Source organism: Papio anubis, chromosome 3 (genome assembly GCF_008728515.1).
Source record: "Papio anubis isolate 15944 chromosome 3, Panubis1.0, whole genome shotgun sequence".
In the NCBI taxonomy this organism is placed as follows: domain Eukaryota; kingdom Metazoa; phylum Chordata; class Mammalia; order Primates; family Cercopithecidae; genus Papio; species Papio anubis.
In genome coordinates this window covers 91,651,891-91,665,023 of record NC_044978.1, presented here as the reverse complement: position 1 = coordinate 91,665,023, position 13,133 = coordinate 91,651,891, and positions in this window count along the sequence as shown.

Sequence of the window (13,133 nt, the reverse complement as noted above, 5' to 3'; positions counted from 1 at the left end):
TTCCTAGGACTCAAGAACTACTTATCAATCTTTCTACTGTTCTTTTAATTTCTTCCTCCTCATCTTCTTCCTCTTTCTTCTTCTTCTTCTCCTCCTCCTTTCTTTCTTATATATAATTGACATGTAATAAGCAGCTCATATTGAAAGTGTCTAATTTGATAAATGTGTGCTATATAAATCGACATTCATGAAATCATAGCCACAAGCAAGATGAGAATTATGTCCATCACTCCCAATGGTTTGTTCATATGACATTATACTTATTTCCCCATCTTTCTGTATATCTCACTGTCTGGTTCCAAGTTCCCTGAAAACCAATATATACTTTCTGTCACTATAGATTAGTTTTCATGTTCTAATTTTTATATGCATGCCATAATATTGTATATGTTATTTTTAATCTATCTTCTTTTACTCAGCATAATTATTTTGAGTTTCATTCATGTTGTTGCATATATCAGAAACCCACTCTTTAATTGCTGAGTAGTATTTTATTCTATCAATGTCCCTAAACTAGTGAATTTATTCCTAGTTGGACATTTGAGTTGTTACCAGTTTCTAGCTGTTGCAAATAAAGTTGTCATGAGCACTCATGTACAAGCCTTGTGTGGTCATACCCTTTCATTTGCGTTAGGTAAATTTTTAGGAGTAAAATGGTGAGATCATAAAGTAGTTATATGTTTAACTTTTTAAGAAAGAGTAAACTGTTTCACAATTTGTTTGTACTATTTTACATTCTCAACCAGTGTATGACAGTTCCAGTTCCTTCATGTCTTCACTAGTTCTTGGTATAGATAGCCTTTCTAATAGATGTGCAGTGGTATTTCATTGTGGTTTTAATTGCATTTATCTAATTACTTTTAATATTGAGTATTTTTATGTGCTTATTTGTAAACTTTATATTTTTGGGGGGCTGGTGACTTTACTTATTATCAGAATTCATTATATTTTAGATATGAGTCGACAATTTTTCTTTTACAAAATGTTTAGTTTTTCTGCATCCCTTCCCATATGAATTTTAGAAACTGCATGTAAATTTCTACAAAATATATTTCTGGGATTTTAATTGGAATTGTGTTGAATCTATAGATTAATTGCTATAATTAACATTTTAGCAATTTGAGTTTTCCAAACAATAAATACATCATATGTCTCAATTTATGTAATGACTCCTTTACATTTTTCCTTCCATGTAATCTAATTTTCAGTGTGCATGCCTTGCACATCCTTTTTCAGATTTACTCTCAAATATTTCTTATTTAAGTACTATTGCAAGTGATATTTTTTCAGGTCTTCTATATCCTTAGTGATAGCCTGTCTATCATTCTGCGTAACTGAAAGAGGAATTAAAGGAATTGTAGGAGAAAGGGAATTGAAATCAGTGGTTATAATTGTGAATTAATCTATTTCTCGGTGTAGTTCCATCAGTTTTTGCTTGATGTATCTTGAATCTGCCAATAGATTCATAAACATTTACGATTATTATGTTTTATCAAGGGACAGATTTTTTTAGCATTGTTAAATTACCTTATCCCTGGTAACACTTTTGCTTTGAATTCACTTTGTTCCATGCTAATATAGCCACTGTCATATTCTTTCAAATAGCATTACTATTATGTATAGTTGCCCACATTCTACTTTATGCTAATGTTGTTTATATATTTAAAGAGCCTATTCCTTTCCCAATGCATGTTCTTGGCGATTTTGTCAAAAATCAGTTGGCTATATATATTTGGATATATTTCTAGGCTTCCTATTCCACTTCATTAGTCTATTTATTTATTATTTATTTATTTATTTATTTATTTATTTATTTTGAGACAGAGTCTCCCTCTGTCGTCCAGGCTGGACTGCAGTGGCGCGATCTCGGCTCACTGCAAGCTCCACCTTCTGGGTTCACGCCATTCTGCTGCCTCAGCCTCCCGAGTGGCTGGGACTACAGGTGCCCACCACCACGCCTGGCTAATTTTTGTTTTTATTTTTAGGAGAGATGGGGTTTCACCGTGTTAGCCAGGATGGTCTCGATCTCCTGATCTCGTGATCCACACACCTCGGCCTCCCTAAGTGCTAGGATTACAGGCGCGAGTCACACCAGCACAATCCTGTTTTGGTAACTGCTGCTTTTCAGTTATTTATATATTTAAAGTGTATTTCTTACAGACAGATTATATTTGAGTCATGTTTTCTTCATGCAATCTGAACATCTCTACCTTTTGTTTAGTACATTTAGACTATAATATTTAATATAATTGCTGGTATACTGAGGTTTAACTCTATCATTTTTTTCTATTTGTTTTATATTTTTCTCATCCATTCATTTTATTTCTTCTTTTCCCATCATTTTTGTGCTTTTTATATCTTCACCATATTGCTTGTATTGGTTTATTATCTGTAATTCTTTTTTATTTTTAATTGACAAAATAATTGTACATATTTATGAAGTACTGTGTGATATTTGGATACATATATACAAAGTATAATGATTCAATCAGGGTAATTAACACATCCACCTCCTCAAATATTTATCATTTCTTTATTTTGGGAACCTTCAAAATCATCTGTTTGAAAATACACAATGAATTATTGGTTCCTTAAAGAGCTGTAATATTGTATCCATTAAACAACCACCCTCTCGCCATTTCTGCTTTCCTCTACCCTTCCAGCCTCTTGTAATCACTATTCTATCATCTACTTCCATGAAATCAAATTTTTTAGCTTTCACATCTGAAGGAGAACATTCAGTACTTATCTTTCTGTGCCTGACTTATTTCACTTAACCTAATTTTCTCCAGGCTCATCCAAGTCACAGTAAATGACAAGATTTCAACCTTTATTTATGGCTGAATAGTATTTCATTGTGTATATATATCACATCTTATTTATCCATTCTCTGTTGATGAACTCTTAAGTTGATTTCATATCTTGGCTATTGTGTATAGTGCTGTAAGAAACAAGGAAGTGCATATATTCCTTCAATATACTAATTTTTCTTCCTTGGACATATACCCAATAGTGGGATTGCTGGATCATATGGTGGGTCTATTTTTAGTTTTTAGAAAAACATCCATACTGTTTTCCATAATGGCTGTACTAATTTATATTTCTACCAGTAAGGTATAAAAGTTTTCTTTCTCTTCATCCCCATCCACACTTATCTTTTGTCTTTTGGATAGTGGCCATTCTAACTGCAGTGAGATGATATTTCACTGTGGTTGTGATTTTCATTTCTCTGTTCAATGATGGTGAGCATTTTTCAAATAATTACTGGCCATTTACATGTCTTCTTTTGAAAAATACCTATTTTGATCAATTGCCCATTTTGAATTATTTGAGATTCCTTATTTTTTATTTTTGTTATTGAGTTCTTTGAGTTCTTGAATAGTCAGGAAGTTAATTCCTTGTCAGATAAGTAGTTTGACATTTCTTTCATTCTTCAGGGTGTCTCTTTACTCTGTTCTTTGTTGTGCAGAAGCATTTTAGTTTGATTTGGTCCCATTGGTCCATTTTTGCTTTTATTGTCTATCCTTTTGAGGTCTTATCCCAAAAATATTTGCTCAGACCAATGCCCTGAAGCATTTACCCTATGCTTTCTTATAGTAGTTTCATAGTTTCAGATATTACATTTAAGTCTTTCATCCATTTTGAGTTGATTTTTGTATGTGGTGGCAGATTGGGATCTGGTTTCATTCTTCTGTTTATGGATATCTAGTTTCCCAGCAACATTCATTTAAGAGTCTATTCCTTTCCCAATACATGTTCTTGGCGATTTTGTCAAAAATCAGCTGACTATATATATGGATATTTTTCTAGTTTTCCTATTCCACTTCATTAGTCTATGTATTTGTTTTTATACCAGTACAATCCTGTTTTGGTCACTACTGCTTTTCAGTATGTTTTTAAGTCAGGTAGTATGATACCTCCAAAATTGTTCTTCTTGCTCAAGATTGTTTTGCCTATTTGGAGTCTTTTGTTTTCATTCAAATTGTAGGATTGTTTTATTTTCTATTTATTGAAAATTGTCATTCGTATTTTGATGGGGATTGCATTGAATGTGTAGAATCCTTTGGCTAGTGTGGCCATTTTAACAATATTAATTTTTCTACTTTATGAACATGGGATGACTTTCCATTTTTGTGTGTCTTCAACATATTTCATCCGTGTTTTTTGGTGTCCTCATCTTGTTTTGGTGTGAGGGAAATGCTGCCTGTTTACATTGAGTTTAGAAGAGAGAGAAATTCTCTCTTCAATTTTTTAAAATAGTTTGAGAAAAATAGATGCCAGTTCTTTAAATGTTTGATAAATCTCAGCAGTAACCCAATTCAGTCCTGAGCTCTTCTTCGTTGGGAGACTTATTACTGATGCAATCATGTTACCTGTTATTGATCTGCTCAGGTATTCTATTTCTTCCTGGTTCAATCTTGGTAGGTTGTATGTGTCCAGGAATTTATCCATTTCCTCTAGGCCTTTCAATTTATTGGCAATACCTGGTCATAACAGTCTGTAATGATTCTTTGGACTTCTGTGGTATCAGTTGTAAAGTCTGTTTTTGTTTGTGATTTTATTTATTTGTATCTGTATCTTCTCTCTGAGTTAGTCTAAGATGACTGTAGTTTTTTCTTAATATAATTAATGGCGTGTCAATTTTGTTTATCCTTTCAAAAACGCAACTTTTTGTTTTGTTGATGTTTTGTATTGCTTTTTCATTCTCAATTGTATTTATTTCTTCTCTGATCCTTATTGTTTCTTCTCTTTTACTAATTTGGGGTTTGGTTTGTTCTGGCTTTTATAGGTCCTTGAGGTGCCTCAGTAGGTTAAACTCTACTTTTTTGATGTGTATATTTATTGCTATAAACTTTCCTCGTGGTCCTGTTTTTGCTGTGTCCAATAGGTTTTGTTATGTTGTATTTCTATTTTTATTTGTTTCAAGCAATTTTAATTTTTTAAAAATTTTCTTCATTGATCCATTGGATGAAGCATGTTATATAATTTCCATGTGCTTGTACATTTTCGAAATTTCTTCTTATTGATTTCTAGTTTTATTTAATTGTGGCCAGAAAATATACTTGATATGATTTCAGTATTTTTTAAACTTGAGATTTGTTTTATGGTCTAACATATGGTCTCTCCCAGAGAATATTCCATGTGCTGATAAGAAGAATTTGTATTCTGCAGCTGTTGGATGAACTGTTCTGTAAATGTCTCTTGGGTCCATTTGGTCTATAGTATAGTTTCAACCTAATGTTTCTTTGTTAATTTTCTGTCTAGATGATAGGTCCAGTGCTGTGACTAAGATGTTGAAGTTCCCAACTATTATTGTATTGGAGTCCATCTTTCCCTTTATATCTGATATTTGTTTTATATATCTGAATCCTCTTGTGTTAGGTGCATATATATTTACAGGTCTTATATCATCTTGTTCATTGCTCCTTTTATGACTTTATAATGATCTTCTTTGTCACTTTTTACAATTTTTTTTAATCTAAGTATATTTTTGACTAGATAGACACATGATTTTTATTCTGTCCGAAAAGACTTTCTTTTATTTTTTCTTGTAATGCTCTTTGCTGGAGAAATATCATTCATTTTAAACATTTTTATTGGTTATAGAACTCTGAATTGTCAGTTATTTCTTTCACATTTTGTTCTACTGTCTACTGTCTTCTTGCTTTCATTGTTTCTTCTGAGAAATACGCTATCAAATTTTATTTGTTACAGTTTTCCTATATTTGTTTTTAATATTTCCTCTTTATTACTAGTTTTGAGTATTCAATTTTGATGTGCCTTGGTGTTTTCTTCAGTGTTCTTGTTGAAGTACTTTTTGGATATGTAAGTATATTGTTTTCATCAAGTTTTTAAAAAATGGCAATTATTTTCTCAATATTTCTTCAAATAATTTTTGCCCCCTCCCTTTTTATTATTATCAGAAAAGCTGTGGTCTTCATATGTCCTGATTTCAAATTTATTTCAAAGCTACAGTAATTAAAGTATTATGGTCCTGGCAGAAACATATAAACCAGGCCGGACATGGTGGCTCACACCTGTAATTCCAGCACTTTGAGAAGATGAGGTGGGCAGATCACTTGAGGTCAGGGGTTCGTAACCAGCCTGGCCAACATGGTGAAACCAAGTCTCTAATAAAAATAGAAAAATTAGCCAGGGTTGGTGATGTGCACCTGTATTGAGAGAGGCAGGAGAATTGCTTGAACGTGGGAGGTGGAGGTTGCAGTGAGCCAAGATTGTTCCACTGCAGCCTGGGTGACAGAGCGAGACTCCATCTCAAAAAGAAAAAAATATATATAATTAAATTTTAAAAATATATAAAATATATATTTCATATGTGTATGTGTGTATATATACATACACACACACACATATATATATACACACATACACACACACACACACACACACATATGAGAAAGGAATAAAATAGAGAGCCCAGAAATAACCCTCATTTATATCATTTATCTGGTCACCTGATTTGCAACAACAGTGTCAAGATTATTTAATGAGGAAAGGACAGTCTTCTTAACAAATTGTGTTGGGGAAATTGAGTATCCATATGAAAAGAATGACACTAAAACTTTCACTTTATATTTATATACAAAAAATTAACTCAAAATAGATTCAAGACCTAAATGTAAAAGCAAAAACAAAACAAAACAAAACTCTTAGAAAAAAAATCATAGAGGAAAACTTCATGACATTAGGTTTGGTAATGATTTATTGGGCATAACACCAAAAGCACAAGCAACAACAACAACAAAAAAGGTAGGTAAATTGACCCATCAAAAGTAAAACTTCTACAGAGAAAAAAAGTGTGCAATCAACAGTATTAAAATGCAATACACAAAGTAGAATAAAATATTTGCAAATTATACGTCTGAAAAGAGGTTAATACATCAAATATGTAGAGAACTTTTACAACTCAGCAATAACAGCTACAACAAAATAAATAACTAAATTAAAAAATAGATGTGGGGCTGAAATACACATTTCTCCAAGAATGATATACAAGTGGACAATAAACATATGAAAAGCTGCTCAACATCACTAATCATTAAAGTGATGCAAATGAAAACAACAATGAAATTCTACCTCATCCACTAGTATGGCTGTTTTTCTTTTTTTTAATTCCAGAAAATCACAAATGCTTTTGAAGATGCTGAGAATGTTGAACACTTGTACATTGTTGGTTGAAATGTAAAATGGTGCAGCTATGATGTGAAATAGTATGACGTGTCCTCAAAAAAATTAAAAATGGGATACCATATGATCTAGTCATTTCATTTCTGGGTATATACCCTAAATAGTGTAAAGTAGGGACTCAGATAGATGTTTGTACATTCATATTCATAGCAGAATCATTTGTAATACTTCAAATGTGAAGGCAATCCAAGTGTCCATTGATTGATGAATGGATAATGTGGAACATACAAACAAGAGAATATTATCAAACCTTAAAAAGGGAAGGAATTCCGACACATGCTGCAACATAAATGAACCTTAAGTACACCAGGTTAAGTGAAACAAGCTACTCACAGAAGACACATATTGTATAATTCAACTTATCTAAAGTATCTAGGGTAGTCAAATTCAGAGAGACAAAAATTGAATGGTGATTGCTAAGGGCTGGTGGAGGGGAAAATGGGACATTTTTGTTTCATAGGCCAAACTTTCAATTTTGCAATGAAAAGAGTCCTGGAGACAGATTGTGATGATGATTATATAACAATGTGAACAACTTCATACTACTGCAATGGACAATTAGTAATGGTTAAGATAGTAAATTTTATATGTATTTTACCACAATAAAGAAGAAAAACAGGCTGTGGGATGGATTTGGTTATAAGCTTTAGTTTTCCGGACTCCTGATCTAAAGTAGTAGTTTAACTAATACATGTTTATATGTCTATAGGGTAGTGGTGTGGTTTTTAATCTTCACTGCTCAAATGTGTTCCCAAAACATTCCCACAATAGATTAAGTGAAAAATGCTAAAGAAAGTTCTATTATAAAATGGGAACAAGTAGACTATACCAAAGACCTAGAAATGAATTATTAATTGTACCTATTAAGACTGGCAAATGAATCCAGATTAACTCTTTCTGAATTTCTATCACTAACTCTCTTCTCATGCAAATCTTGATTCTCCTTTACTGTGGTACTTCTATTGGTTCTTATAATAACTTCACCACTTAGGATGCCATCACTTCATAACACCTCATATTTCTCCATTTGTTCAATGGCCTCTCTGTTCAGGCAGCCTCATCTTTATAGCAGGAACAGACAAATGTTTAGGTCCTTGTTAATTATCTAAAGAAGTTACAAATATTGGAAATGAAAAAGCAATACAAGAAAACTGGAGAGAAGAAATATTTGTTTCAGAAAGTAAATAAAATTCTGATTATCTTAGTGGGGGAAAATAAAGCAAAACAAATAAAAAATTCCTTCAAAGTAATCCATATATCCATTTCTTTTCCAGGGTTATTTCCTTTACCACGTCTTCAGAGTTCCCTTTCAGTGAGAACAAGTGCATTACATTGTCTTATTGGGCCTTTCCTTTTGCGTTACATGTGCTTAAATTAGTTTTATAAACACATTTATACAAATTTGGGGAAAAATCAGCCATATTCAGATAAAGACTATAATATATATTGAATTGGCAGGAAGAAAAATCAAAATATTAACTTGATTCAAATGTGTATAAAATCAGAAAGTAGCATGATATACTGGAAAATAAAAAAGGCATTATTTATCCATGCCAAAGGTAGCACTACAGCTTATTTTCTTTTTCATCCTCCAACACAGTTACTGAATATACCACTAGTAAATACATTGAAACTTCCTGTGACTATGGTGAAAAGATTTTATCTACATGTATTAAAATATAAAGGAACAGCTTTCCTATAATGAAAAATCTGATTGAGAAATCTTGCAAAACTGTCTGCTCTTGATTTTTTCTCAATTGGAAATGTATAGTTCTTAACTGAATTTATGTTCCGAACTTTATTTTTATTATTGTTCTCTGTACATTTTGGAAATATGTGTGTGCTAAAATGAAGTTGCTCTGACATTTAGAATTTTTGTTTGCTTGTGTGTTTCTACTCTAAAAGCCATATGCTAGAATGATTTCATTTTACCAGTAACATGTGGCCCATAAAGCAAATTGCTGTGACCTTTTTACTGCTATATTTTCTTAGATAAGCCAAAAATCTCATTGCCTACTAAGAAAGCAATTTATTTCTTAGTTGAACTGTAGAAAAGGTAAAACACTAGATATGGAGTAAAATAGTTATTATACCCAATTTCTAAATTAGCAGATTCATTCCATTACTGGTGCTAAAAGAAATAATTCAACCCCATGTTGCAGATTCTTGATATAATTTCAGGCATTACAACATGAAATATTTTATAATATATAATTTAATTCATAGGAAAAACCAAAACTTACAACACTGTTCAAGGTGTAAAAATCAGCAGGTATATAGAGTTACATTTATATTTTTAAAATCTGCTGACATTTGTTATTACATCCTACATTCAAGAGATCCAGAAATTAGTCTTCCCCTTAAGAATCAGTGTATGATGCTTATATTTAGTTTCCTGTGGCTGCTGTAACAAAGAGCCACAAACTAGGTGGGTTACAAAAGTAGAAATTTTTTCTCTCACAGTTTTGGAGGCCAAGCATATGAAACCAAAGTGTTGGTATTGGCAGGGCTGCACTGTCTGTGAAGACTCTGATGAGAATCTTTTTTTTTTTTTTTTTTTTTTTTTTAATAGCTTCTGGTGCATCCAGATGTTCCTTGGCTTGTGGCTGCATAATTCCATTCTCTGCATCTGTCTTCACATGCTCTTCTCCTCTCTGTTGGTGACTTCTCCTTTTCTGTCTGTTATAAAGACCATTATCATTAGATTTAGGGCCCACAAATAATCCAAAATCTCAAAATTTTTAACCTAACTGCGTCTGCAGAGATGCTTTTCCCAAGTAAGGTCATAATCACAGACCCCAGAGGTTAGGCCTGGAACACTGGCACACAATCAACAGCCTACACTATCAATATATGTGCATATCTTCTTCCTGTAGTCGAAACTCAATCATAGTTAAATTTATCTAAAATCTAGATTATGTCATGCATTCCGCATGACTTTTATATATCAAAAGTATAAATTTGTTTACCTTTAGTTATCAATTTTCAGACAAAAATTGATTTTCTATTATCCTTCTCAGAAAGGTGACTGTTTTCAATGCCATATGGACCCATGAAGTTAAACATATTTGATGTATTTTGATCTATTACAGTTACCTAAATTGAAATGCAAGTTGTCCCCTTGTTGGACAGAAATCTTCATGTGGATTCCTGATTTCATTTGGCATGACTTTACTATTTTTTGACAGTCTTGTCACCATGGAGAATGACAAGGTGTGCCAGGCTCAGCCATTTCCCCAAGAACTTATTTTAGCCCCCCCCCCCCAAAAAAAGGTATTTCAAGATCACAATCTACATGCTAGTGTTGCTTATTCTTCTAAGGTTCTTATTTTTCCTAGACCTCTTCTGTGGCCAGAGCTAGAGATTATACACATGTTTTATAAAATACCTTACAAGAATATATTATTTCTAATTCAAATTAAAGATTATAGAGCTTCTAATTAACTACTTTCTTTTTTTATTATTATTATACTTTGAGTTCTAGGGTACATGTGCATAACGTGCAGGTTTGTTACATATGTATACTTGTGCCATGTTGGTGTGCTGCAGCCATCAACTCGTCAGCACCCATCAACTCATCATTTACATCAGGTATAATTCCCAATGCATTCCCTCCCCCCTCCCCCCTCCCCATGATATGCCCCGGTGTGTGATGTTCCCCTTCCCGAGACTATATCTGTATCTCCTTTATTCCACATCAAAATTCCTGGTGCTTAAGAGGAACAGGATGCATAACATTGGAATCACCCACTCACATATTTTATTCCAAAAACCAATACTAATTCTACCCTCAGTTCTTACTAAAAACATTTTAAAAGGTTTATTTGCATATGTTCTTTCTATTCTTGCATTCAAAAAAATTGAGCTGTATCTTCATTATTGTAAAATACAACCACTGTATATATTTTTTTCCTCTTGGTCCTCATTTAGCCTTAGTTTTACAAAGAATGAAATAATTAATGTTCAACATTTATCCTTTTGTCAGTGTCTCTCTAGTCATATTTATTTTCAACCTCTTTCTTTGGTAGATTACTGAAGGACAGCTAGTGGAACAGTATTAACTGAGTGTTGAATGTTAGTAACAATTTTAATGGCCTTTATACATAATAGTTGGTGTTTCTGAATTTAATAATTGCTTGTTTCACACTTTATTTCCTTAACTATTTAAAATATGTCACTTGATTTTCATCAGTCATAAAGTACTGCTGTAAAATTTTGATAATATTCTAATATTATTATATATATAGAAATAATTTTGTTTTTACTTTGAAACCAAGAAAAATATTTCATGTCTTGGTATTGGCCTTCCTAATTCAATATCTTTAGATACATTGTCTACTCTTCAAATATGAAGATATCATTTAATTTTATTTCCAGAATTTTCTTGAGTTATACTTTTTTATTACTATTCAGTTCTCTTACATTCATTATTTCCCACTATCTTGAATCCCTTTTCAATTATTTTCCTGTTGTGTGCATTTCCCTGTCTATTTTTAATATGGGAGGTTGGAGAGATTGAAGAATTGGGCTTCTGCCACTGTCATCTTCCCAGAATCTCACCCATGACTTTTATTTTTCATTTCACATGATGTTTTTGCAACTCAGCCTCATGGATAAATGTAGCTATACTCTATTATTTTCTCTTATAGAGTATATATCTATATGGATATGCAAACAATGTATTTATCCATTTGTCAGGTTACTTATTATTTAATGGTTTTTGTTGTACTGTAACAATGTTTCTATATTTTGTGCACTGCCACTCCTACACATGTGAAAAAGATTCTTTAAGGAATTGTCAAGTTTTGGAGAGAAACAGTGAAAATATCAGACAGGGTGGGATGCTAAAAATGATGAGAGGCTGAGTATTTTTCCTGAGTGAAACTAAATATTACCTAAAAGGGACTATTTCTACTGTTATACCATATTGATTTTAAATTGGGTAAGATTAAAATTATTTTTTCTTGTTTATCAGAAGTCAGTAGGGGCTTGTGAAGAAGAGTCCATATATGATAGAGAGCACTGTAGCTATAGCTTATCTGCACGACTTAGTTGTATCATGAATAAACTTTCTGACCTTTCAATGCGAAGTTCTCCCAGCTCTGTCATAAGCAAAGTTAAAATCCCTACTATCTTTTTGTACATATGGCTCGTAATTTAAGTATTTTTTCCTCCTTCCTCGTTTGAGGAAAAGTTTTATTATATAGGAAGTAGGCAAACAGAGATCTGGATGTGTCTGGAGATAATAGGAATGGAGGGAGAAAAATACCTACTCTATGGAAACTATGTTTTTCTGCTGCAAGTTGGAAAAATAACAAAAGCTGGAAAGAGTCCCACTAAGATGAAGCAGGAAAAGACATTTAATCCATGAACTAGAAGAGTTTCCATTGAGTGAGTTTCAAACGGTTTACAGAGAATGTTGTAAGAGACAGGGATTAATCCAGGAAAATAAGCTGATCTAACGTGATAAAAGATAGCAGCAAAACTCCTATATTTTTTTGTTTGTAATTCCTCCCTCTCTTTCCTGTAGAAGATTATCTCCCTTTCCCTTTTTCCATGTTATTTGCCACACCTCCTGTGAGAAGGGAACACATACTTGCCCCACTTGAGTTTCAGCTTGTCCATGTGATATCTTGGCCAGTGGTTTGTGAACAGACATGATGTACAACATGCCTGAGTAGAAGCATTAATATGCAGTACAGCTTTAAAATGTAACCATCACAAGAGTATGATCTATATATAGGTCTCTGTTTTCAGAGTGCCAGAATGAAACAAAACAAAACAAAACAAAACAAAAAACACCTGGAGCAGACATACAGCCATTAACTGAGTCACAGCCTACCTTCAGGTAGGAAATTGACGTTTCTTAATGCAAATCCCTGAGATTTGAAGATCATTTGTTAGTGTGGCAAAACTAATACAAA